The sequence below is a fragment of the Clinocottus analis genome, unplaced genomic scaffold, assembly GCF_023055335.1.
Source record: "Clinocottus analis isolate CAN_PGR_092001 unplaced genomic scaffold, fCliAna1.0.p SCAF_13, whole genome shotgun sequence".
In the NCBI taxonomy this organism is placed as follows: Eukaryota; Metazoa; Chordata; class Actinopteri; order Perciformes; family Cottidae; genus Clinocottus; species Clinocottus analis.
The window spans coordinates 7,387,501-7,414,745 of record NW_027175854.1 but is presented as its reverse complement, the minus strand read 5'-3'; the positions used below and the strand labels follow the sequence as shown (position 1 = coordinate 7,414,745).

The window sequence follows — 27,245 nt, the reverse complement described above, 5'->3', positions numbered from 1 at the left end:
CATGGGGTTTTTAGGTCAGGTGGTGGGATCGCTCGTTGAACCACAATGTGTGAATTCTTCCGGCAGTATTCTCAAATTCAAACGCATCGACGGAGTGCAGTTGGTTGGGAACATTATTGATGATTCAAGAGGCTGAAAATGTAATCTCACGTTGCAGTCAGCCTTGTTCCCATGTATGCACGACAGGTTCAGAGTATTTCCGTGGGTTTTCCACCCATGGGGCTACCATTGTTGGTTTGATCTCTTACAGAGTGCCCACTGCTCTGCACTGAAAGCCTCATCTTCAAAGATTCCATGTGATGGGAGAACACATTTGCAATATCATGCAGATTCACTGCTTTAATGTCTGAGCAGGGGAAACAAAAGGATGAGAGCATACAGTTATGTCTATTTACGCGGAAAATGAAATGGGTTTCACGCGCCCCTGGCTTCTGTGAAACGTGCTCGGCACAAATAACAGAAGCAGCACAAAAGGTCTAAGTACAACGAGATAGAAACTGAAAAACAGAGGGAAAATTGAGGTTTAGCGGTTTTCGAACAGGAGCAAAAACAGTGTACAGTGTCTCGTCAGCTTACCTTGGACAGGACAAAACGTCAGCACGATCCTCCTCTTCACCCTGTCAAAAACAACACAGAGTTAGTCACTGTGTTCACAGAACAAACGGGCAGTTGAGGATTTGAGTGTTTCAGCAGAAGATTCAGCAGTCAGTAAAAAAACAGCGGGGGGTGGGGGGGGGCACTATCCCTTTGCTTTTTAGACATCTGCCACTCTAGTCACGGCCAGACAGCAACCTCTGTTTTTCAAAAGTGAAGCCACTGTGGAAGTGCATTAAACTTTCTTTCTAACAGCCATCAAGGGGTTTCTCTGGTTGCAAAAAGAAGTCTGATTGTACAGAAGTCTAAGAGAAAAGGATTCTAACTCTCTCTCGATTTATTACCTCTGTAAACATTGTGAACATGAGATCTCAATCGCTAGTTTCTATTCTTCTTTAATGCAATGTTCATTTAGTAAATAACGGATGGCCCAAAGGCCAAAGGTTCCATTCTTATACACAGTCTGTGGCCTGGTCCTGTTTAGAAAGCTGATATTTATGATAGCACCTGACATATCCACCCCATTAAAAACCATGCAGTAATACACTTGAGTCGGTCTGAATTTGCATTTTTAAAGCAATAACATCTTGCTTAGAAAATCAAACTATAATAATCTCCTAAAGTTCTCCTCACACCTGCTTCTCCAGCCTCATCCTTGGAACAACATTTCTTCAATTAACTATCTCTCTCCCACAAATGTCTTTTTAATTCTATAATGGCGTTTATTTAATCAGCAAAGTCAAAATCAAAACATATTATGCACCCCATGGACAGCCCAGTGCAGCTTATCTACTGTGCATTGGTTTCACCATCTCTCCTTCTTTCCATCTGCTTTCCCTTCTCTCCACCTGCCCATCAGTCTGCAGCCAGGGACAGGTGAGCCTATTACACGCTTCTTCACACGTCGTCTACTACACACAGTCATAGGTTCACGCACAAAACCTCACTCGCTCCGCTTCATGGTAAGTTAGCGTGCAACGCACATCATCCAAATCTGCTGTGCTGTAAAACGGCTGTTACCACAGCCGCGTCACGCTCCTGATGAAGTGGTCTAGTGGCGCACATAAAAAAAAGAATCCAGTGGTGGAGGATAGGATAGGTCCAACTGAATGAAATGTAAATGTTCGGTGTGATTGAGTCAACTTTTACGATGACTTGAACGCATCAGGACAATATAATGGTTTCACTTTCCCACAGCTCAAAATATTCAGACAAATATTTTTAGTGCAACTTAACTGTGAAACAAAAAGGCACCAACAGTCAGTACTGCTCTAATATGTTGTGTTTCTTTAGAGCATCACAATACAAACCAACAAAAACAGAAGTATACCGCAGCTGGTTAAATGGGGAGCAGAAAAAATGACATCTTCTCAACTGACAGATATATTATGTGAATAAGTTATAATTACATAATTATTCAAATAACGACTGAATTCATTTGTTTCAGTCGAAAGCTAACAAGGTAATGATTATGTACTCAGGGCCTAAAAAGTGATGATCAGCAGACCAGCAGACAACTCACCCTGATGCATTAACTACAGTGAGAGCATTAAAAGCCAGAAAGCTTATAAATAGTTGTCCTTAATATAGATGAGAGGAAAACACATGTTATGGCCTCCTTGTGTAAATCCTGTTCTTATCAGGGCAATCAATTGCTTGGTTTTGTCCAGGATTCCCTCAAGCAGGAGTTACACAAAAGGGCTTTTTAGTATCGTTTTGCCTTCTTGCTGCGTCACATGGCGTTACAGTTCTGTAAAAATAGTTTGGTGTCTTGCATAATATTGTAACTCCTTTCTTACAGATTCCATCAGAGATAAATCTGACCTCATGTCTGACCTCTTTGCTTGTTTTTATTTTTTGTTCTTGTGTAGTCCATCTCGGTTTCTCAAGAGGCATCAGTGGCTGAAAGGCTATGTATTTTAAATCCAGAAACCAAGCCTGCTTTGCTTGAGGAGAGAGGAGAGAGAGAGAGACTGAGAGAGAAAACAGCTTTGCTGATGCTGCTGTGCAGCATCATAGCAGAACGTGCTATCACATGAAACATCGCCTTTAAGACGCTCACTCTCTCTCTCTCCTTGTTTGTTCCTCCTCTGTCTGCCTCTCTCCTCATCTTGGTCTCGCTTGCTCTTTTGGTGTCTTTGCCTTCCCAACGCCGTGCCTCTGCCTCCTCCAGACCTTGACACCAGCTGTACTTTTCCAATTCAGCAGTTCCTTAACTCTCCAGATGACACAACAGGATTTCACACCAGCTCGGAGCACACAAATAACAACAACATGAAACAAAGAAGCAACCCAGAAAATGAATAAATAACTTAAAGAAATACCCTAAACAGAACCAAGCAAATCAGCAAAAAATAACAAAATCTCACACGCAGGCCTCGGTGCAGTTCCAGATAGGGAGTTTGACAGCATTAGCTGGCCAGGCTAAAATGATTTATGTGGAGACTGGAGAGTGAGAGAAAGACCAGAAGTGAATAATGGGAGGGTGCTAAATATACAGTAGCTACTACAGAGAGAGGGATTAAATTAGATGAGAAGTGAATGTGAACAGTGAGAGGTAATTACACACTCAGCATGTGTCTTTTCAACACCCCCATTGCAGCAGAAATCCTCCCCTAAATCCTGAGCCGTAGCTATCCAAACTCCATACTTATCATTACTTTCCATTAATATTCAATCGTAATACCATAACAGCCCAGCATGGACGTTCTCTTGTTATTCGTTGAATAATCTTTAAGTTGTGGTTGTAGGCCACCTCTTGATTCAGGCCACCCTTACAACTAAAATATGTTTGCGTACCACTGAACTGCTCTCTCCAAGATGTTCTCTTCTGGGCCGAAAGCTGCACTGTCAGTGCACTTGTATAAGAACTGTGGGTCCTGGGACCACATGTCGAGTGTCCATCTGTAGTGGAGATGTGTTGCATATGTTCCACCTTTCTGATCCTTGACCAACTATTGTTAAACCACCCAACCTAGTGGGCATTAAAGGGTTAAAGATAAGAGATTGGGAGCATTTCTATTCTCTCTCGACGACTCTCGAAATGGTGATGGCGATCCTTCAATTTGAAATGCAAAATGTTGTTGTCTTGTATCAAACACAAAATTACTTTTGTATCTTTTTTACACTCCAAGCACACGTACACATAATACTAAATGCTAATTAAAAGATTCCCCTCCCCCTATAAATGACTGTGTCACACTGTTTTTGTTATGAAGCTTGCTCAGTCAGAGGCAGACGTTGCAGTTTGCCACGACAACTGGCATCCCATAATGCATTTCACAAACAGATGTCATTGAGATTTGTTTGCAGGGATAAAGGATTGCAGCAAAAAGGGGGAGGGAGATTTGCAGCAGCTACCAGGCAAAAGATGGGATTGAATTTATTTGTTTGTTTTCTGGGAGTCTGTCATTTCAGTAACAAGCTTTTTGGGAATATGGTCAAATCGTAGTCTTCACTTTGCTTCATCATCACCCAAGTTGCACCGTATTAATATTGTTCACCTCACACAGCTTCATGCGCCTTTGTTCAAGGTCTGACCGAAAAAGGTTTCCAACACAGACATTCACCAGCAAATGTGATTTATTTCTTAAGCAATCACACATTTACTCCTATAACCTCAGACAGCAAAGGGATGAGATAACTTTGGCTTTTAAAAACATCCCCTTTGCACAAACAAACTAAAAATAAAGACAGAATTAAAAGGTTACCCGTCAGAGGTATTACTATAAATCAGTGGGCTGAAAGGAGTCATAGGAGCCACTGAAGTGCACATTGCACAAAATCCAATGAGAATCCAGCCAACAGCCTACCAATACTCCCTTCTTCTCTGTTTCCCTGCCTGTTCTATTAAAGCCAGAGCTATTCTTAGCAAGCAAGGGTATCGGGTTAAGAAGATGAAGGCTGAAAGATTATGGAGAGACATAGAATTCAACTGAGGGCATAGTGACAGCTCAACCAGATGACAGCAGGTCGACCTGCCCGTTTACTTGGAAAAGTAGTTCACCAGTCGAGTGAAAAACATTCAATGGATCACATTATTTTTACATAGCACAACGTGGATCTAATAGAGGCGAGAACGTCTCCGATTAATAATTAATGTCTTTTTTTTTGTAAACGTGCAGTTTTGCATGAACGTCTCCTTGATACTGACATTTAAAAGAGAAACAGTGAGGACAAAGTAAAAGAGGAAGCAGGTAAAACCCAAAGAAAAATGCAATGAATAAGTAACATGTTTTGGCTGAAGACAGTTATCAGACCCATCCTTACCCCATTCTGTTCATCCCTTTAGTGTTTCAAGGTAGACAGCCTCACAATATCAAAAGAGGATATTGACAAGTAATACACAAATGCTGGAAGCACTGAAAGAAAAGGAAATGTAACAAGACACATGAGGAGTGTCAGAGGTTAAGAGAGCAAAGCCGAGGCACAGAGTTCAGACTGTAAGCCTCATGATCTGCTTCATAACTGTCATCTGACATCACTGCAGCAGATGCTTTATCTCGGATCCTGTTCGCTCTGCCCGTTCTAATGTAATGGGCGGGAGGGGTCTCTGTCATACTGTAATGTAATGAAAACAGACAGGACAAAGGGGCAACGGACAGAGAGGGTTTAGGTTGGTCTTTTTAGAACGCTTTCCATCGTGGAACTACTTAGTTTCTCATGTAAATGGTCTGTAAAGCGCATACATAATGTGTTGACACATAAGAGGTTCCCTACAACCACTGCTCTGATTACCTTGGATGATCTAAGTTTTGAAGTGACAGTTTTGGCCATATTTTCAGAACGTGGTCACGTTCTCCACAGTGGTGAAGCACGGTGACTTCAGGAGGACAGACAGACATACCGCAGTGCGTTCAGATGTGATGTTCATGCAGAGCAGGATGTACGGGTTCAGAGGTCCTGTCATACAGGATCACGGTGTAGAAATAACGGCATGTTATGTACAACCTTGTGAAGTGTGTGTGGGAGTGAGTGAGAGAGACGTGTGATAGCCAAATTTGGCAACACGTCTTTTTATTGCGTTGTGCTTCCTAAAAAATAAAAAACGTTTACATCTATGTAGTCAAGTTAAACAGTGACACATTGCTTTACACATCACACTGACTTCATTTACAATGTGGCTTTTTAGTCTCTGACTTGTCTGGTTTCACTGTGTCCTCATTTTTTTTAAATTACAGATCAAAGTCTTATTTTAGTTTGAACTGGGAAACTATCTCCAGCTTTATTGTGGTATTATGTGATGTGTTGCATGTTCCCCTCAACCCTGCTTCGTGTCATTTGCTGGCCAAATGGGTGTCAATGTGTCCAGTGCTGTAGTGGTAAAATTAGAGGTGGGTAAACTATGAATTTTGTGATCATACAGGTCTTGACGCGATGCAACACAAAGCATCGCGACTCTGTAACGCTGTCCTGGATATATTGCATTATGTTTTCAGTTAAAAAAGTCATATACTATCAATGACAGTGAATACATGTGTTTGTAGTTTATTAAATTTAAAGAAAAGTATCTCAACACAACACAACAAGACAATTGCTAGATTAAGAACTATCGTACACTTGTGTTTGACGTATTAAAATGTTTCTATACTACCAGTACAGTTAAGATGTTTGAAAGTGGTCAGAAATGTTCCGAACACATCCATATCAGTCATTACTTTGAAAACCGGATGTTGTGTTCCGGGGCTCTTTCCGTTCGTTTGACTTCACGTCAGTGTCAGCTGGAGCTGACAATCCGACTGAGAGAAGACCGGACTCGGCGGGACGTGGGTCGTTACCGGCGCCTTCGGCCAAGCGGTCTTCAGACCGGGCCCGTTACTGGCTTCACACTTCCGCTTTTCTTTTCCTCCGCAGAGTTTAAAAATTCAAATATGCTTAAATTCAGCGGGAAAGCAAGAAAACAATAACACAAGCACACAATTCTAAACGTTATTATTCCAACGGGAGAATACAAGGCGCATGGAACTTTGAGGTGCATAAACACCACTCAGAGGTGGGTAAACACTATTTCCAAAATTCCAGAGGTGCGTAAACGGCGTTTACGTGCGTTTACCCTCCACTACACCCCTGAATGTGTCCCCTTTTTCTTTCTTTGTAACAGCTTTATAGATTCATATCTCCAAAGAGCTACATTACTTTGTGCTAGTGGTCAACTGTGGTCATGCTCAAGTTAAAGTGGTGTGCTATTTATTGATTTTCAAGTTTGAGTAAATAAAACCCTTATTTTTCAACGTGTCTTGCTTGAATTCACACACAGACAGAACTAAAAAGCTGCACAGAATGACCCTGTGTAAAGAGCTCAGTGATGGGGGGTTAAAAAATTGGTCAAGGCCTTTACTCAATCAATTCAGTCTCACATAAGATATAAACAAACACAGACATGCACACTATGCAGACACATGACTTGTAGTTGTAAGAATGGAGATACGAAGAGAACAAGAACTGTAAGTGCTTTGTTCTCCGCTAGAAGAAAGACTGACATTGTAATGTCTTATTAGGATATCATGTAATGAGAACAACCTTTAATTTCACACCAGCACAGGGAAGACGCCAGTGGGTTATTACTCATTATTTGCAATTCCCAAAACGCGCCTTTGTTCACAACTGAGTGGCATTAAAACCATCTAATCTTGAGCTCAAACTGTGTTTAAATTAAACAGGCAAAATAAGACAATACTATAACAGGAAGAGGTGAAGTTTTGATGTCAGCTCTAAAAACAGCCTGTTGGGTTGATTCTGAGTGATAATTGCATGTTGAATATGAAAGTAAAAGTTGGGCTTCCATAAACCATGAGCCACCAGTATTTAATCCCTGCGACGAAGAATTAAATATGCCAACCAAACTTCATTCCTCTGAAAGAGTTCATTTAATGTCAGTATTCGACAGATCAGATGTAGAATCAGGAATCTATTCTCATGCCCAGAGTGTCAGGGGGAAAATATAAATGTCAAGGCTGGGAGATATTCATGCTATATTCTATTTTACCCTCTAACATTATGTTTCTGTCAGAATCATGAACCATGCTGTGCATGAATCAGATGCTTCAAAACGAGAAAATACAACACAGTCTCTTCAAAAAGGGTTTCATTTATTATTGACTATTCTGGCTTAAATATAATGATTATATAAGCCTCCTTTTGCAATGGCTTGATATATGCGGATGAGGTATTTGTTATGAACATCATTTTAGTTATAACAATTTGTCTTAAAGCTATTTCTTCCTGCAAATCAAGTGGGGGGAAACTAAATGCAGAATGTCAAAAGTGGTTTAAAAAGAAAGGTTTCATAGTAAAAACTAAGAGAGAGAGAGACAAACACAGGATAGCTAACAGAGAGAATAAATAATGAACCCTCAAGGCAGTGAGAAGGACAGCGAGAGGAGAGTGAAAGCCCACAGGGGTGCTCAGGAGATACTTACTCCTCTCATTATTGCATGCGTCCACCTCTGCACCGCAAGATGTAAATGCAGTGAAAGCAAGAATGGGAAAGAAGAGAAAAAAAACAGAGATACGGTTCTCTCCTCTGGCAGATTGATAACAACTGTCTGACTTGGTTTCAGACGGGAATGCAAGGGCGGGAAGGTGAAAGGGAAGGAGGGATACAAGGTAAATGAAGCTAAAAAGCTTCATCTAATAGATGGAGGAGGTAAAGATGGTAATATTTAGTGGGAGATGGAGACAGAGAAGGGGGAGGTTCGGGGAGGGCTCAGATATGCTAAATGTTTGTTTTTCTCCGAGAGAAGTGTGGGAGATGGAGCAAGGACCGTTTTAATTAATGGGAAGAAATGAGAATGTGTATTTTGAAGTGATTAACCTTTGCTTTATTGTAAATACAGGGCTAAAACAGCCCTAAACCAGGGTTACTTTTATCTACATTCAACTGGCCATTCACCCCAAAAAAGGAATGATTGAACGTTTAAATTATCAATACAAAAACATTAAATCCAAAGTGAAACCCCAAATGATAAGGTAAAAGTGTGGTCTGGCATCACATACATACCTTTAAAGTGTACAGACCTCATGCTGATAATCAGCTTTTTAACCAGCTGCTACATGATCGAGAACTGGTCCCATTATCTAAACTGTCAACGTGATTCTACCCATTTTTACAATATTGCGGCTCGGACTTGGATGTTTGCTTCTTGTTTTGGGCTGATTACATCATTACAGTCTTTTGGTCTGGGACGCATAGCTCAAGAGCTCGTTCTTAAAAGTTGGCAGCTGAGAGATGTAAATCAACACCTAACTGAATCCTCATCATCACCTAAACGCTCCCTACATTTCACTGATTGGCTCAGATTTCGGTGGTATGCCCCAGGGGCCTGTCAGTGAATCACTGACTTAATATGATTTAAGATGGTCTTGCGAGGCTAAAGGGAAGGACTGAGGGCTGCAGCTTGGCAGGCAAAAGAGTGACAGATAAAAAATGACTGGCAGGTTGATAAAAAAAAGCTGTCATCTCCACTGTGCTGTGAATAAATAACTGGGTGAAGGTGTGATGAGAAAGGATTAAAAAGTCAAGGAGAGGAAGTGAGAAAAACATTGAGAATGAGTGACGTGGTCAGGGAACGTCAAAGAGGAGAGCAGGAATGGGAGTTCAAAAGATTGCAGTGATACCAATGCCATATTGGGTTCTGTTTATATAAATATTCTCAGTGCATTCCCGGAAACTGGGGCGGGCCTCACAACTGTCAGAAAAACATGCCGGCATCGATAAAAGGAATAACCTCGGAGGCATGAAATTCCAATTGGATTGGACAGTTTAGAACCGGTTCTCAAGTGGCTCTAGGGCTGGGAGATAATCTACTAAATAAATCATCATAAATTGAGACATCATGATACACAATTATTTCAACTAATTTCAGAATAAAATGCACTGAAATCTCTGAAATCTGAAATCTGATTACTTAACACTAAATTTAGTTGACTGAATTAAAGTGCATCTCCATACTTTACATTCATTCATACAGTACTAAATTCAAGTCGAGTCTACAAAACCACGTGGTTATTTCATAAAGTCTTTCATTGAAATGCCAGAAAACCTGCTATATCCTGATATGTGTCATTATCTGAGAAATGCAAACAGAACTTATTCCCATCCCCAACTAAGAGGGGGGTCAGTGATGGGGCAAAAACAAGAAATAGAAAATTTAGACATGCAAGAAAAGGGACCGCAAATGAAGAAAAGAAAGTGTGTCAGATGTGGGCTGAGAGGGAATCAGCAGGATAGAAAGTGCTGTTAAAGTTGGCCAAAGATGGGAGAGATTGATCGCAAGGCCAAGTGGATGAATACCAAGAAACATCTAAAGAGCAAGAAGGGAGGGATAAAGTTAGAGAAGAGGTGCAAAACTGGACCAAAATGGGCTTTAAATGCCTATCAAAAAGGAGGGAGGGAGCAAATCGACTGATAGAGACAGGGGAAGCAGGGAGGGAGGGCAGACAGAAAAATGGTGTGAAATTGACATAAAAATGAGGGGATGCTTGGGGAGAAGCCAGCGCGTTGTGACACCTGAGGTTTGTGAGGGTTTAGGGTAGGGGTTGGCTCAGCACGATAAGATAACTGCCACCTTATCTGTGGTCGTCAGACTGCTTACACACTAACACGCGCACAGACAAATAACACACATGCTGCTCCCACACACACACACACACACACACCGTTTCCCTTGGTCAGGGCAAAGCGGACGTGGACAGAGCGCTATTAGAAGATTGGCAGACAGGTGTTTGGTGCTGTGATTGGAGGTGATTCCAGTGTGTGTCTGTGTGTGTCTGTGTGTGTGTGTGTGGTTTTGTGCTCATATGTGCGTGAGTAATGTAGATGCCAGAAAGGAACCTAACCGAGCGAGGGGTTGGGAATTATTTGAGTTTGGTTTTAAATGACGGTTGAAACCGTTGTTGGTTGGATAATGGTTGTGTGCATGTGATTGTTATGTCCTTGCTCTACATTTTGCAGAACTGCTCTGTTTCTAAGTGCAATAAAACCTTCTTAACTATGAACTGAATTTGTTTGTCATTTCCCCTCACCAAGGGCTTCCCTTTTGCCAGGGCTCCTCGCTCACCCGAGTATGTAGGGTGGAGGAGGGGGGGCGGGCATCCGGTTGTGCTGCCCCAGACGTTAAGTCGAGTTTCCCTTTCAATACTGTAATACCATTAAATAACACTGTCACCAGAAAAGGAAAAGATAACAAACAATACTGTGGTATGAATTTCCACACAATTTTCAATGTACGTGGAGTGGGATGTCTTTTTGTCATGTCAATCATTCTAGGTGTTCGCTTTTGTTGGCTGCCTATCGCAAAGTCCATGATACACACGATAGTCACACATCGTCTCTCACCATGGCTGGTACGCAATCAATGGTTCAACAGTGGGAGGCAGATAGGGCTGTAGGGAGGAGCAGAAGTGAAGACTGAGAAGATTGGGGCATAAAATGGAGAGAGATAAATTGAGAAATAAAAGTGGGAGAGGCCGAAAAGAGAAGAAGAGCAAGAACATTATGACGGATCGATTGCATTATACACTGCATGTAAACGGGATGGCATGGACAGATTTAAGAAGCACTGGCCAAGAAAGACTTCACAATTCCACTAAATGGAACGATTTTTTGTGACTTTTCCAATTTTGCCATCCCGGTGTCAGAATGGAGTCCCTCAACGATGTGACCGAATAATCAAACAAATACTGTCCCCATACCCCTGAATGAGATCAGTGTCGTTTAGATCTCTATCATAAAACAAATCAACATCATGATCCACCATCATTACTTTGGCACAGAGTCTGGTACAGAGATTGGATTTTTTATACCCTGGTTGCTTTGACATGAAGGCTGTGAGAGCCAGTCTAACGATTCAACGGTCATCTCCAGCCGTAAATGTTAATTAACAGCCTCAGCTTCTGGACATTCATTTCCTGCTATAGCCGAGAGGGAAGGGCCATTAAAAAAAAAAATAGGGTTGCGTGTGGGTGTGTCATGTGGGTGTGCGAGCAGATCGCTGCGTTCAGGGCCTACATGTGTGGTTGTGAGGAGTGAGTGAGTGTCTGTCCGTGCGTGTGTGCGCGCACGCAGCATCATGCATGACAATGTGTGAACATCTACGTGTTCCCAAGGACAGGCTGTGATGAAAACTGTCCCAAAGGCTCCTCTGTCCTTTTGTAATACGGCAATAAGCCGTCAGCGCAAACTATAACTAGCTAGTCACACCATGACAACATAATAAAGCTTTACAGGGACAAAGTCAGGTAAAAGTCACACACCAAAGCCACAAAATAGAGGTGTGCACACACTCTACATTGGGAGAGAGGAACGGTGAGACATCACAAAGGACTCAGGAAAAGTATCATATTGCAGCTCTATGACATTGTGATGCTGATGCACATGATCACATTGAGAGGAAGGCTACACTGTGACATCATAATACTGCATACACGACCACAGTAAGCATAGTTATTGTATGACTAAGTACATTGCAAAGTGAAGGTTCCACTGTGACATCATGACAAAGGTCATCCTGTGTGAGGGGGAAGATCAACGAATAGCTTCACAAATGATATGATAGTAGTAAGTGTTAAGATACCGATTAGTCTATTGACAGAAAAGGAATCGATAAAAAGCACAAGGCTCACCAGCCAGTGCCCCTCCTGGCTTAACAGCACTATTGTCGTTGTTCGCGCTGATAGAACCGTTAGCTGCGAGCATCGTTAGCTGCAAGCCGTGGGCTCAAACAGTTCCACGTTGGGAGGCGTGTGCAGGCAGGCAATCCCGTCTGTCTGGGTTGAAGACCCACATTAGTGGTAGTGGATCAATCTAGGGTGGCATTAAATTGAGGCCCGCTTTATGCTGATTTTCGATTGGCTAAACCAAAAAAATGTGGTCGTTTTGTTCAAGGTCAGGGCACAAAACGGTCGATTGCTGGTTAGTTTGACTGGAAAAGTGTGGATACTACTTGGGACTGGGTTATTTCGGTCAATCTCGGAAAAGAGCGGTGATACCAAGCCATAGTTCTCATACAGCGTATTAGTGTTAGAGGTATGATACAGTTATTATTTCTGTGCCTGCATGAATAATGGCAGAATTATCGTTGTGGACAAAAAACAATTAAAGTGTTACTAATGTTTGTTGCATTCATATTACCACCTGCTAGTGTCATTTTTATTTGTGTTTGTATTTGAACTAGTCATGTTGTTTTAAAATGGAAGTGTTGTTTGATTAAGATGGCTAATTTATGAAGATAAAACCCAAACAATGATCCAATGCCAGCGTTAACCCTAGCTGTGGAAAACAGGGGGAATGGAGGCGAGCCATAACTCTGGGTTTCCATCTCACTGTCGACAGCCACCACCCTCCTCGCTCTTCTCCCCCATGCCTCATCTATCAATCCATTTACCCGTGCTGCCTCATCTTCACGTCCCTCGCTCTCCCTTTCTTTCTCCTCTTATCTGTATTGAAGGACTCCACCATTTCAGGCCAGTGTAGTATTCTGACCATGAATATGTTTTACAGGCGAACCCCGCCCCCCCTCCTCGCCCTCCTCTTCAACCCCCCCTTGCCCAAACAGATAGGAGAAAAGCCCTCATGTTGGAGTCAAGGTTCAGTGGTTTCTAATTATGTGTTCACTGTAGGAGCCCTGTCAGAATATTTCATATAGACCCATAGGAGAGATAGGAGGGAAGGGAATGAGGGAGGGAAAGACGGAGAAGCCAGACAGAGATAGTGAAGCAAACAGAGAGTGAAGGAAGAGATGCAAAGAGGATACATAAAGAAAGAAAGAAAGAAAGACACAGAGGTTTTGTAAAAGTAATCAGACATTTACCTATTTTCCAGATTAGGTCAAATGTAGACCTTACATTGTTCACAAACATGTTTTCCATTCAGTTGTTGCTATCTTGGTTTTTAAGCTTGAGGTAACTGTAACCGATGCTACCATGAGGGGAGGCATCACAAGCCTGTGAGCCTTTAGAAACACCACATGTGTGTAATTTACTGCATTGTCAAGCGCTGATCATCAATGTGTTCCTGCTCATGCAAACATTTCTTCCTGACAACCGTAGCTCAATTGCCACATGCCAACAGATTCACAGAGCATGCGACCAACCATTTAAATGAGAGCTGGAGTAAAACATTTTCCCTCCTTTTATGTATCCAGCCTCATAAGTGTCTGCAAATCATTCTAATTTTCTCGGTCCCAACACCAGAAAAGGGTTAAATTAAAGTGCCTGTTGCCATGCTAATACACTACTATTGCAGGTTTAACACAGTAAACACTCAACACGCCGTGCTATTGGACAGGGGCACAAATTCGCAGGTCAATGTTCACCTGAATTGAACTGGTGTATGGGGGTTAAGCCCCGAACTTGCGGCCCAACCCACAGCTGTCTCATCACACAATGTAAGGTTATAATTTCCCCAGACTTCGCCTTTTGGTAATTATACTGTAATTTTTGACCACTTCTTGCAAATACAGTTAAATGCACCACATACATACACCCTCAGGAAGACACACACGTGTGCACACACAAACACACAAACACACACACACACACACACACACACACACACACACACACACACACACACAGTCTTGTCAGGGCTCTTAAATGACTGGTGTCATTAATGTTGGTGTGTGGTTGCCAGCTGTAATATTTCCTGTGGTCATTAGACCATCTGGTGGCCTGACTCCTCTCATGTGTTCGTCTCTCTCGCTCTCTTCTATCTCTGCCTGTCTCCCTCATTGTGCGGCTCGGTCCATGCCTTTCTATTTCTCTGCATATTTGTCACAGTGAATCTCCATCTTTACTGTTTTTTTTCCCCATTCACTCTCATCCTCTTGCCACCCCTCACAGCCTGTTGCCTCTGGCCAACTCATCCATCTCTCTGTAATGGAAACCCATTGATGTATGCAGCCATTTCGGTGCTCCAATATGTTAATTGGAGAGATCTGGAGCCTCATTTATGCAGGGGTCAACATCCCTCTAAATTAAAGCTTCATCGCTGGTGTAATTACCACAAAAGGATTTCATCCAAATACTCAAGATTGCACAAATGCTGCAAAGACGTCCTTGCATTACCTGTTCAAAAAAAAGGCTGGTTGGGAAAAAAAAGATCTAAAAAGTAATTGCTTTTCGTCTTAAAGACTATGAAAACATGTCCAGGTGTTATGATTCACATGGCAGCTATGAATGTGCTCGCATTTTGGCCGTGGTTGCAGTCTGTACGCTCTGAGATGGGATTGTGAGTGCGTTGCGGATCCGATCAGCCGGACCACATGCAGAGGTGACCGAGCTTGAATTGAGTTTCGATGTCAGAGAGGTGAGGACCACATGTGGGCGCAATCTGGACAACTGATCCAACTTAGGACTAGCATCCTCCTGCCACACGTGAGCTCATCTCCCAAGGAAAGAAAAGGTACAGCAGGAGGGAAACCGGGACTGGAGCACTGTTGAGACCTAATTTCTTAGCTCCATTTAAAAAAGAAATCCAGATTTTATCAGCTTCAAAATAAGAGCTTTTATATAAAAAAATAAACTGGGACTTTTACTGTTAAGAAGGGATAGGAAATGAAATGTGTTTATACCCCAAACACCTAAGTTCATTTTGCTTTTTTTCTCCCATAAAACCAGACTTTTAATACGGCAGGCAAGAAGAATAAGCAGCAAAAAATGACATAACTTTATTGTGACAAATTTATAAGAAATAAAATGTGTTTATCTACCGTTTTACAGCTGCTCCTTTGACCACGAAATGTATTCACAAACTATCTGATCAGGCAGGTAGCATTGAAGCGGTGAGCGTGGACACACATGCAGACGGCCAGTGTTGGATGAAAGCACACCTTTTGACACAATTACAAAAGATGTTAACGTTACATCATCCATTAGCACTGGTTAGCACATAGGCAATGTATTTACAATGCAAGAACAGAGGAATAATAGTGCAGCATTAACATTCTCCTCATGTCTCAAATGACATTTAAAAAATGCCACTGATGTATGTGTCTGCTTAAGTGACTTCTGTTACATATTCATTTGCCTTTGCTGAGAGCTAAGGCAAGCCATCACAATAGCATGTGCATGTAATGGTGCCTTCAACTTAATCACCTCTGGGAGATCCAGTCCCAATTAATGTACAGTTGCATGATTAGCTGAGGTCTAAAATCACTCGTTTGTTAACTCCTATTTGAAGAGAAATCGCCAGCTATGTCTTAGCAACATGGGAGCTGAGTCCATGTACACTGCAAACTCACATTATATGTATGAATACACACACACACAATCCCGCAGACAACGCTGAAGAAGTTGTGCAGTAGCTCCATCTCTAACCCTGAATGAATCAATTAGATGTAACAAAAAAAAAATTTATTTTACTTTTATTTTATCTGTCATGACAAGTCAGCCTATGTTTTGCTGTGATAATTGACACCTGTCATTGCCTCTAAGTGTAAATTCACTCTTTGACTTCTCTTGAACCATATCACGATCAATCCTGAAAGCCCTGATGACTCCTACCGCAAAGTCCTGTAAGCTTCGTCAAAAGGGCCAAAAATAACTTTGGTAAAACAGTGTTGCAGACTGCTTTCACAATTGAGACACTTTAGTGTCACCGCTTTTCCCCAAGGAGACGGCGGATTGCTCACTTTCTCAAATAATATGATGTCGATCCCACCCTCTCTGAGAAAAAAAAAGATTGCACCATTACCATAGAAAACCTCTATATGCGTAAGTCTTTGCAACACTAGCATCAACAGAGAGGGCAATTTCCGACTGTGGCCAGGAAAATTGTTCTTCCCTTTTGCTTTTATCGGCAAAATCTATAGCAGACAAAAGGGGGTATAATCTCCATCCACAGTCCATTCACCTCTGAGACAGCAGGAAGAACCATGTATGTCGGCTTCTATCAGGTCCAAATACAACAGTCCTTCCAGTTTTTTTCTTATTTCCGTTTCCCCTAAAGGGCTGTGTCAGTCTTGTCTTCGAACAGACATATCGGATATTACTCTCGAAGGCAACAAGCAGTAGATGTGGGCTGCCTTCGTCACACAATACACACAATTTTATCAAAATGTAAACCATATATAAAGTTGTATTATGTTATTGCAGTATACATTCAATCAAGACAGCAGTCCAGCATCCACATGAGGCTATTTATACTCTGGTTTACGGGGTTCTGTCACAAGAGACTGCAGCATCTATGAGATGAAAGCCATTCCTGCTCAATGATCACCGTCAATGGCTTAGTCCGGTGGCACTGCCATGCCTATACTTGCTTTTATGTAATCCAGGGGGAAGTCAAATAAGCACAAAGGCTACTTTTTGGCATCTTCCTCTGTGTTCCTGGCTTTAAATGCATCGACACAAGGAAACTCCGCTCAGGCCAATCAGGGTTAACTGCCTTGCTTACAGGCACCTCTGTGGTAAGAGGGCGAGGACTTATGAATATAAAAAAGTCTGTCTCAGTCAAACAAGGGAGAAATATTTTCATCTTTATTTGCAATTACATATTTCCTGTGCAATGCCTCGTGGAAATGAAGTGAAGATGCTGCGATCTATAATTAATTACATGTTTTGTGTATTTTAAAAGGATTTCATAAGGATATGAGGGACTTATTCCTCAACAGGGGACGGTGTAATTCTTCAATTCTTGTGAATAATACATATCAATATGGATTTATACTGGTTCCAAATGACTAGAGCCTAATGCAACTGACTCAATGGTTCAATATTTACAGTCTTTCAGGGTTTCAACTTAAAAAAAAAAAAAGACATGGGCTCTGCCCTTGGTGACTAATTATAGCATCATATATTCAGATACCAAGATATACATAACTAGTGTTTATATCCCGAGTTTTATTCATTTGTGGCTTGCAACAAGACAAGAATATTCAGTCCAGACCGCCCTCTACTCCTCTTAGAAGAAGATGCTCTGGAAAGTAAAACTGTCAGTGTCTCCTGGCAGGGGGAGAGCACTGCTTTTAAAAAGGAATTAGAGACGAGGATTTGATTGGCCATGATTGATGCACGTTGCAGATGTGTTTCCAGACGGGCCACAGGTGTATTCTGCTCTTTTAATAATGAAAAGGGTTCCCTGCATGGAACATGTAGGTCTCGTACTTCGTCTAATGAGATGACGATGACAGCCAGGAGTCAAGAAACATGACAGTATGTCCATTAAGGGTCTATAGTGCCCTAACAAATCCAATTAAAACCAACTGCACATACTGCAGCATGGCACTGGCTCCAAACCAGTCCCGATTGATGTTAATCGAGGCAAGCTGTAAGTGAGCTCGAAGTACTGTCATTTGCATTCAAAATGAGAAAGACGCTTCGCAGTTTCCTCGACTGTTTAATCGCCACAAGTTGAATTGTTCTACCTCCAGAAGCCATGACGCTAAATCCAGTTTAGAAGTCCATACGACAAGAGCGATGCTGAGTCAGAGCTCCCTCGACATGTTGGGGTACAACGTAGGCACAGTCTGTGTATGCTGCTGCAGGCGGGGACTACAGAGCTGGTGTGTGTTTCTGAGTTAATGTGTGTGCTGTATTGTGGGAATTGTATTCCGAATGGGAGTGTCACAGCCCCACGAGAATCCCTTATGCCTGTCTTTTGAACATAAAGCTTTTCTAAAAGCCTCTTGCACATGAAAAACGATTGGAGGAGCTAAGTCAAGCAGAGCCCCGAGCACAAAGTGGGAATAATTTATAGAAGAAAAAATGTGTTTTTATTCCAATAATACTATAATAATCCTCCCTGACTGGGGTTATCTGTAGTGTGTGTATGTGTACGTGTGTGTACCACATTATATTTAAACAACGCTATCGTGTACTGTACATCGAAAGGAATTAGCTGAAGCCTTTGGTGTATCAGCAGTTTAATAAGAACAATGTCCACCCACTAAAAGCAGAATGTGCCAAGTGTTTCTTTTTCTTCTTCTTTGTTTTATCTGACTGTTGATTTCAAAGGTCTTTCCTAATGCAATTATGACCCATTTCTTCTGGGCTTTAGCTTTTCATTTTACCATCACTCGTCGCAGGAATGATCTTAAAATAACAGACCGAGCTTGTTTCTTCATGTGCTGTGGCCAAGGATGTTTAAGCTGTTATGACAATATGTAGCTTGTGACACTTGTTATGCAACGGAGATGCCAATTCAGTTGTGCCCAATAAGCTTGACTCTCAGTTGTTTCTCAGGGAAGTTAAGTCACAGCTTTGGTCACTTGGGAGCTCTGAATCAGCAGAATTAATCCACTCGTGTCACACTTTATATACTTACATATGCAAACTACTGCACAGAAGATTCAAGAAAATTTCAAACTAATTAACACCCCTCCAGCATGTCAGGGGGCAGTGCACACCCAGGTCACGGTGCCATTCAGGAAGCATTCCTGAGAAGTTGTTCTTCACTGGGAATATGGTAATGCAAGGAGGTGCAGTCATGTGTCGTTCTGTATTATCCATGATACAACAAATGTTGATGGTACATTGGCGGTGAATTAAAAAATGCCAGGTTTGTGTAGGAACCCCCGTGGCACAACTATTCACTGACCAATCAGTGGTCTGCAGTGATTACTCCCTCCCACCTCCCCTCTCTTGTTTCACCTTAGCTTTTTTGGAACCTCGGCCTAGGTAGAACTACAAAAAAAAATACCGGTACTAAGTACTATACATAACTTTTGCTAATGGGAAACCAAAAATAGTTGAATAGTCGCTCCCTGCAGTGGCAACATGTCCTCATTCTTTGTATTTTAAATTTTAAGTGGGATACATTTAAACAAAATCCAGCATGTAACCACAGCTCCACTCCCCAACACACACAAGAGGCACACACAGCATAGTATATGCTTTGTAGCTACTTAAAGAGGATTTCCAGACTTGACAACTCAATTTTCTGATTATTATAACATAATTGTGGCAGTTAATAGGCATTCTCATATTTCATTTAGGTTTCTATGAAAAAAAAGGAAGCTAGTTTGAGGCCATATTACTTCTAAGTAGGCAATTAAAACAAATTGCTTCTAGTAATGGAGAAATATGGCTGCTTATGATAAGTACCATATGGACTTTTTTTCCTACATTTTTGAGCTACCAGTCAAGCAATAGTGGAGGGTCATGAATTATACCACAGACACACACATTTAAATGGAAATACCAGTGTGATACACTTACACCAAATGCACCAATATTCCATAGCATAACATGCACACGCATGAAAGGAGGCATGAAAGTTGACAAGCGCATGTGCAAACACACACATACACGCACACACACGCACACACATGCACACACACGTGCACGCACACACACAGAGATATGAAAACACACCCACACATTCACACAGACAAACGCAACCCGTCAAGTCAAGCATAACCGCAGGGCTTCAATATGGATTTCACACTTGAGCTAAACCTCCTTAACTTTCCTCAACAATATGGACGCCTCTAGTCATGTCAGTTCCCCCACCGCCACTACAAACATTTGCTTATGCTCTGCAGACGCACATGCTCTCTCTGGTTAGCACATTGTTTATGAAAGGTCTAAGGAATATTTTAACGTCATTATGTAGCACCATGTATCTCGCTTTAATGGAGCCGGACAGGAAATGGCATGACATATTTTCACAAGCTGCCTTTAGACCCACACTGTTCAATGCACGGACTCACATTGCCAATGGATCTTTTGTGTGTAGGAAGGTTTTCCTTATCGCATTTTAACAGCAGCAGCATAATAAACTGGACTCTTGTCCAATAGAAGAAAAAAAAATATGCAAAGCGAGCCTTATAATATAAAGAGTCGTAATTGAGATACTGAGAAGATGATTTTCCATCACAGATTGGTTGTAGCTCTAAAAACAGACGATTGGAGAAAAAGAAAAAAAGCCATGAAATTCAAATAAAAGCCAGCCAAAATTCGTACTTCTTTGAAAACTTCATTAACAAGACACTAAATCTTCTCCGACTGGGGGATTAGGCATTGTTGGCTTACATGTCGCTCCGTCTTTCAACTTGCTCTTCCTTTCAGTTGTCTCTCTTTCTCTCACTCACTCACACTGAACGCACAGGCAACCCGATACTTCCCAGTCTCCGAGAGGCAGAATATGTGGGACCATATAATGTCCGTGACCAATAATGCATCGGAATGTGTAGTGAGGAAATCGAGGAATTTGTCATGGGCGCTAGAGGGAACGTGTGGCAGGAAATTGACGGACTGTTCAACATGCCTCGGCAGTAAATTCAAATCCACTTTTCCCATATCCAAGGGCACCAGCGCTCTCGCTCGCAAACCGTTTAGGTCTCAGCACTCGTACATTGATGCGTCGTGCAAAGTGCGCCGCCATATGTTCCTTCAACGCGTCACTTGTCCTCCTAATGATGGATGCACTATGAATTATCAATTATCTTGTACAGCTGTCATTGGTGGTGTGACAGCCAGAATTCAAGATCACAAGATGAGGTTTGATAAAAAAAAAAAGACACAGACAAAGGATTTGTCATTAACAAAGACAATGTTACGGAAATTGGGGTGGATGAGACCAACTCTGGCGGTGCCTGTCAGCGATGGCAGTGCTGCAGGTGGCCTTAGAGAGCGATCACAGAGCCACAGATGGAGCATGTAAAGGTTGCATCTGGAGGGAGAGATGGCAGAAGGCTAGCATGACGGCCGCCTCTGGGCTCTCTGCTGACGGCTCCGTTGGTTTCCAAATGTGGCCCTCTCCAGAAAAACATAACGAACACAGCAGTGGCAGAAAGCACCTGAAGGTTGCTGGGCATAATTCTGCCACCGCTGTTCATTATGGGTTTTTTATACTTATTTTTTTGGAGAAGCCACAATTGAAAGTTCTAAAGGGGAGCAACATTTTTACTTTTCAACAATGTCCTGAAAAATAATTTTGATCACCAGGTAGTCAGTGTAATCCATAAACAATTCTAATGCTGTGTTCACATTGAACGAGGCGTGAAAATTTGCGTCACGTCTACCGCGTTCGTTCACTCGCTTGACAATAAAAGAGTGTTCACGACAAAGGGGGCGTGGCTTATCGCCGTAGTTTCTCTCAATAAAAATAGCGATCTTTTTATCTAACGCCCCCCTGAACCACTTTTTGGATTCATAACACCATTCGTAGCCACACACAGCTCAGTGAATTTCACCAACTCCAGGAGTTATGTTACCGTTACCGCGCTCCACCATAGAAATAACCACGTGTTGTGCTTTATACTTGTGTAAATTCCACAAATGTTCGCGCTTCCTCAAACGCATCTATTGCGCCACCGCCTTTGCATTGACTTTACGTGGAATCTGGTTGCGTGTCAAATTTCCGCAGCGTTTGGTGTGAACACAGCAAAAATGTTATCCTCTTACTTTGATACAGTGATCCATAGTGGTTAATTGCTTTAAAGGAAATACAAGAAGCAGAGGAGACATTTAACAATCGTCAAAAGAGCAACAAAAAGCAGAAGGGGTTTTATTATTTTTTTTAAATCTAACGCCAAAATAAGCACCAACAAGATGGTCAGCTCTGACAAAACTGCACCCAATAACACAAATGAAACGACGATGAGCACAAGACGCCAGTAAAACGCAGGATGATAGCATTGGCCGTGAAGTGACAAGCGAAATAAAAGTGAATTAAAATAGGTATCCCTAAAGAGTGGCATCGCGGGGAAACAGATGGTGTGTTCAGCTGTTGTTTGGACCAGGGTTTTTATCCATCAAACATCAATTTGTTGGCCGGAGAACAGTGGCGCTTGGAGCAGCCAGTTTACACGCTCTGTCCCGGTTCTGCCTCTGCCAGGGTTGCTTCCATATTGACAATGTCGGTTCGCTGGAGGACATCGATGTGAGGGGACCCGCTTCTCCAAGGCAACCCGGCGCTTTCGCTTGGACGCTGCAAACGTCAGAGCATTCCAAGTTTATAATGTTATAAACATAATTTGATTTCAGCGGTGAAGGCTAAATATAAAAGGCATCTATCACACCCGTACTAATCAGGTCAAAAGATTTTCATTTAAAGTTATGTTTTTATGTTTCTCGCACACACACAAGGAAATAGAAGGGCACCTGTGTGAGGATCGTGGGAAAACTCAAACACAATCTTAACTCTGACAGACAGGTTAGTGTGTGTGTGTGTGTGTGTGTGTATGTGTGTGTGTGTGTGTGTGTTTGCGTGTGAGTGTGCAGGTGCCGGTGACACAACGCCTATGTGCCAACACCCGCTATTGCAAACTGAGGATGTGTGGATTTTCAGAAATGTCGTCGCTGCATTTAGTTTGCATCTGCTTGTGTGTCACTGCGCTACTCTTGTGACTCTTGTGTGTTTGATATGTCTCCTTAACCACAGGTGCAGAGAGATGATGACGCCGCTTGCAGAGAGACAGAGTGCGGGAGAATGAGTTCATTTTTCTTGCTTTGTCTCGTTCTCTCTCTCTCTCTCTCTCTCTCTCTCTCTCTCTCTCTCTCTCTCTCTCTCTCTGTCTCTCTCTCTCTCTCTCTCTCTCTCTCTCTCATTCTCTCTCTCACACATACAAGATCTCAGACAGACAAACAAAAAATGCCACATAGCTGACACACTCGTGCAGGGACCGACATGCCCGCAAACAGACAAATAAACATGCCTGCACAAAGTCACTCTCACACACACACACACACACATCTGGGAGGAGTATGGGACCTTGGGCACCTCGCCAAAGTAAACAGAGGAAATTGCCAGCGCTGACATTTTTCTTTGGTGTGGAGCGAGGCTTCTCAAGGTGACAGCTTTCACTGGGTGTTTGTGGGAGATGTGGATTGGTGCTGCTTAACAATCAACACACTGTTGTGGGCTGTCTGCGTGTGAGTGTGGCAGCGAGTGTGTGTGTGTGTGTGTCGGTGGTTGCGCGAGACAGAATAGAACATTGTCTTCTGATTGCATCCGCGGTAACATGTGCTGTGTCGTGTGCAACTTTTTCTCCAAAAACAGAAGTTTTCTCAAGACAAAGACACCAGTCGTTCTTCCATTCACGCTGGGCGAAGTCTCTACATTTTAGGAGCACATTGAGGCTTCTTCTGCACACTATGTTTAAAGCTTTTGTAGCTTTTTTTTGTATCTGAGCTGAAAGGAACAAGCAGAATAAAATCCATTTCATTTCACTTTACAGTAATGTATAGTAAGCCGTATCCTGCCTGACTCAGGTTACCTTTCATAACCCTGTGTGTCTTTTTGAGGAATGTTACCTAAAAAAAAAGGGCTCTAAGAAATCTGAGGAAAAAAATGTATCTCCTGTGTGAATTTGTTCACGTTGATTTGCGAACTGGTTATGAATTACATTCGGTTCATTGCTGCGGAGGTCTTTAATAAACGTCCGTGCTGTTATAATGTAAATTTAAGTGATTGTGCGTTTCACTCTTTCTACCACACAATACTGCTTTACAGAAGACACCTTATTCATCCATTTATATCTCATTCTGTTGTTCAGCAACACAAAGGCACATGAACCGGTAATGTAAATAATCGAGCTCCATTCACTTGGTGTCTTTTGTGCTCCGGCGTGTGCACGTGTGAATGTGTGTTGGAAACTACCGCCGCAGTCTCTGTGTGGATGATGCCTCCCCTTTCATCTCGACTGCCTTTTTGTATGAAGTTTAATACATTATGAAGAGAACAATAGTGCGCATAATGTTTCTGTGTGTTCGTGAGCAAGTGCTCAGATTTAGCAGTGTTAATTAACACTGCGAAACAGACTAGATTAAATGAATAGCTAATTTTCAATTGAACCACTGACAGTGAAAACAATCAAACTCATATTCCATGACAGCATCAAACACATCGTCGCTCCTTTTTTTTTAGATTCAATTGTCGGGTTACATCGGCTGTGACTTTCTGACCTTTTGTCAGTTTGGCTTTTATTCTTTCCGAAAAACTCTATTGAAAAAAAAGTAAAGTTCATTTTTTGCAGGAGGTTTTGGCCACAATCGGCTTCACAAAAATCGCGTTCCCAGGTATCTCTGTTTTGCTCTGCACAGCTGTTATACACCTGGCCATTATTTACACACGGCTAAACCCTTCCCCCATTGACCTCCATGACGGAGCCGGATGGGGTTGCTAGGCGATTTGTGATACGACTGCAAAGTTTCTGTTCGTGGTGCAAAGAGGCACCCACAGTTGTGTGAAAATATCAAGATGAAGTGATCTTCCATCATAGCGTTGGGTCACCATTGAGATTAGTCAGTCCTCCCTCGTAATTCCGCTGTTTATTTTGCTCTGTGCCTTCTCCCTCGATCGTTCTTTTCCCTATTTTGTTCTGGCTAAATTCTCCTGACAAAGTATCCGCCACTCCACACACTGTCTCTTTGATTCACAATTTTTTCTCTCTCTCCCTTTTCCCCCTTCCTCCCCCCCTTTTTAAAATCTCCCCACTCTTTCACTCTATTACCCCACTACCTCCCTCCTCTTTACTCCTCTCCCTCCCTCTCCCAGCAGTAGCCACCCAATAAAGGATGTTGTTAATATCATTAGGCAGACTTCCTCCGGCCCAGCGCCCGGCCCACTCCCTTTCAGCCATAATCAAGCGTGCACACTAACTATCAAAGGAGACATCGCTAATAAACTACCACAGTGGAGCGGAAAAACACACACGTACACTCTCCGGCGGAAGAAAAAAAAAATCTTTGGCTAAGTGTGGCAACATAAATGTGTGTGTGCGCGTGCATGTTGGAACTGAGACGATGGGTGGGGTTTGCGGGGGTTACCCAGACAACACTAATAAAGTAGACTCCAAGGGCTACCACGGTCTAAGGCAAATCTGCCACTTAAGTACACTAAATTAATTGGGGTTGAGGGAAACGTACACAAGCAGACGTGGCTAATAAAGAGCTCCGAGAAGAGTCAAATACTGTCAGTTCAGTGGGTTTAAATGCCCCGCAGTCATTTGCTGTAAATCATCCCTAAAACGGCAGCGCACATTGTCGACTGCATAGCTTGAAAGTGTTCTCTACTGACAGCTGAATGCTACAGTGCATATATCATCAGTTAAACGTGGTCCAAAGGGAATACGTGATGCAATGCTGTGAGCGAGGAGCACCACATGTAAAAAGAAGAGGAAGTGCGGTGGGAGGACAACGACATGAGGCTGCTAATAGAGCATGCGGCACAAAAGATACAGATTCTAGTGCAAGCGCAGGCAATTATCTGTCTTAATGAAAAGAGCAAGAGTCAAGTGTATGGAACATCATTCTTTTAACTGTAGGAAAATGATCCTGGTTGTAAACGTCACATTTTATACAGCGCTTTGACTGCATTCTTTCAGCTTTCTGGTAAAAACAAATGCTGATTTAATTTCCTGGTCGGCATACGAGTATGTTTGGGATCTTTTAACAGTGAAGGACTATAATATAATATATGGAATGAACCCGAGCGGGTCCTCCTCACAGAGTCCGCCATGTTGCACCGCCATGTTTCTATACTAGCCCAGAGAGGACAAACCAAAGAGAGGACAAACCAAACACTGGCTCAAGAGAAGGCCATGCACGCTTTCTCGTTACCTGAAGGTGACCTGGTGAAAAACTGAGGCAACGCGAGCCAGAGGGGGCAAAACTGGCTTCAGTTGCTCATGAAGTAGTGACATCATGGCGAGGACCAGCGCCGCCAGTACCGATGCTAGCTATTTTGGTGCCCTAAGCGTAACTTCTTCATGGTGCCCCCACCTCCACCAGCGAAAAAAAAGTTTGTTTGTGCCAGTTTAAAAGTTCATTAACACCAAACCAACACACACTGTACATTTGAGAGTGCAAACTTTTCTTCACTCAAACAAACAAGAATAGTTAATCTTCTTAAATGAAAGAAAGATTTAGGGGACGAAAAGTCAACACAGCTAAAACACATTCATGTAAAGTGCAAAATCCTCTTTGACCAAATTATCCAAAAAAAAACAAAGACATAATTTTTGAGAGAGCCATGCTATTCTGTATGGATCAAGCATTTCCACCATTTTTGGGAGGCTCTATAGAGGCACACGTCTGCATTTCTTTGCTGCAAAATCACTAATTATGTCATATGAGCTTCTGAGCCACTTCACCATTGATGCTGGTGATAGCAAGACCACTTTGACGTCCCTGCCCCAATGTTGAACGCAGGTATGTTTTAATGAGCTTTAGTTTTGAGCAACGTCGCTCAGGCAACTGTAACAGGGAGAGTCAAGGTGCCAGGCTCCAGGGCACAGATTACACTGAACTGTTCTATTTTCTCTTTCCACGGATACAAATAAAAAAAGCTGTGATTGAAATACGGGACAGCCGCCTGTCCCGTATTTCAATACGCGCCTTGCGCCGGACAGCTCCAGTCCCGCGACTGGAGCTGTCCAGCGCGCGTATTTGTCGCGGCGCATATTTGGCGTCGTCTTTGGCGCCCTCCTGTCCCCGTCCCCCCTTCTTCCCGTCAACGGCACCCAGGGGATATTTGTCGCTCTTGCCTGCCTTCACAACTTGAGAGCCCTGCTAAAATTAGCAATAACGTCAGCTAGTTTGAGGGGTATGCATAAGCATTACATTAGCAGCGCACATTTCCTGTATTTAACAATAATTAAGCATGGACTGACCTGAAGAGATGCACGGGCATCATCTCGCAGTTTCTTTCTTTTCCTCTTTTCTGACCCTGACTCCCGTTGTCGCCACTGAGAAGGGCACCACGGCGG

General features: G+C 42.5%; 1 protein-coding gene across 1 annotated transcript in view; it reads right to left on the bottom strand.

Annotated features, from left to right (window-relative positions):
* Nucleotides 1-27,245, bottom strand: part of cntfr (ciliary neurotrophic factor receptor) — a 202,019-nt gene that overhangs the window by 164,553 nt on the left and 10,221 nt on the right. The window contains exon 2 of the mRNA XM_068573297.1: nt 577-617. The gene's annotated coding sequence lies outside the window, so the exon portion shown is untranslated. The remainder of the gene's footprint in view (nt 1-576; nt 618-27,245) is intronic.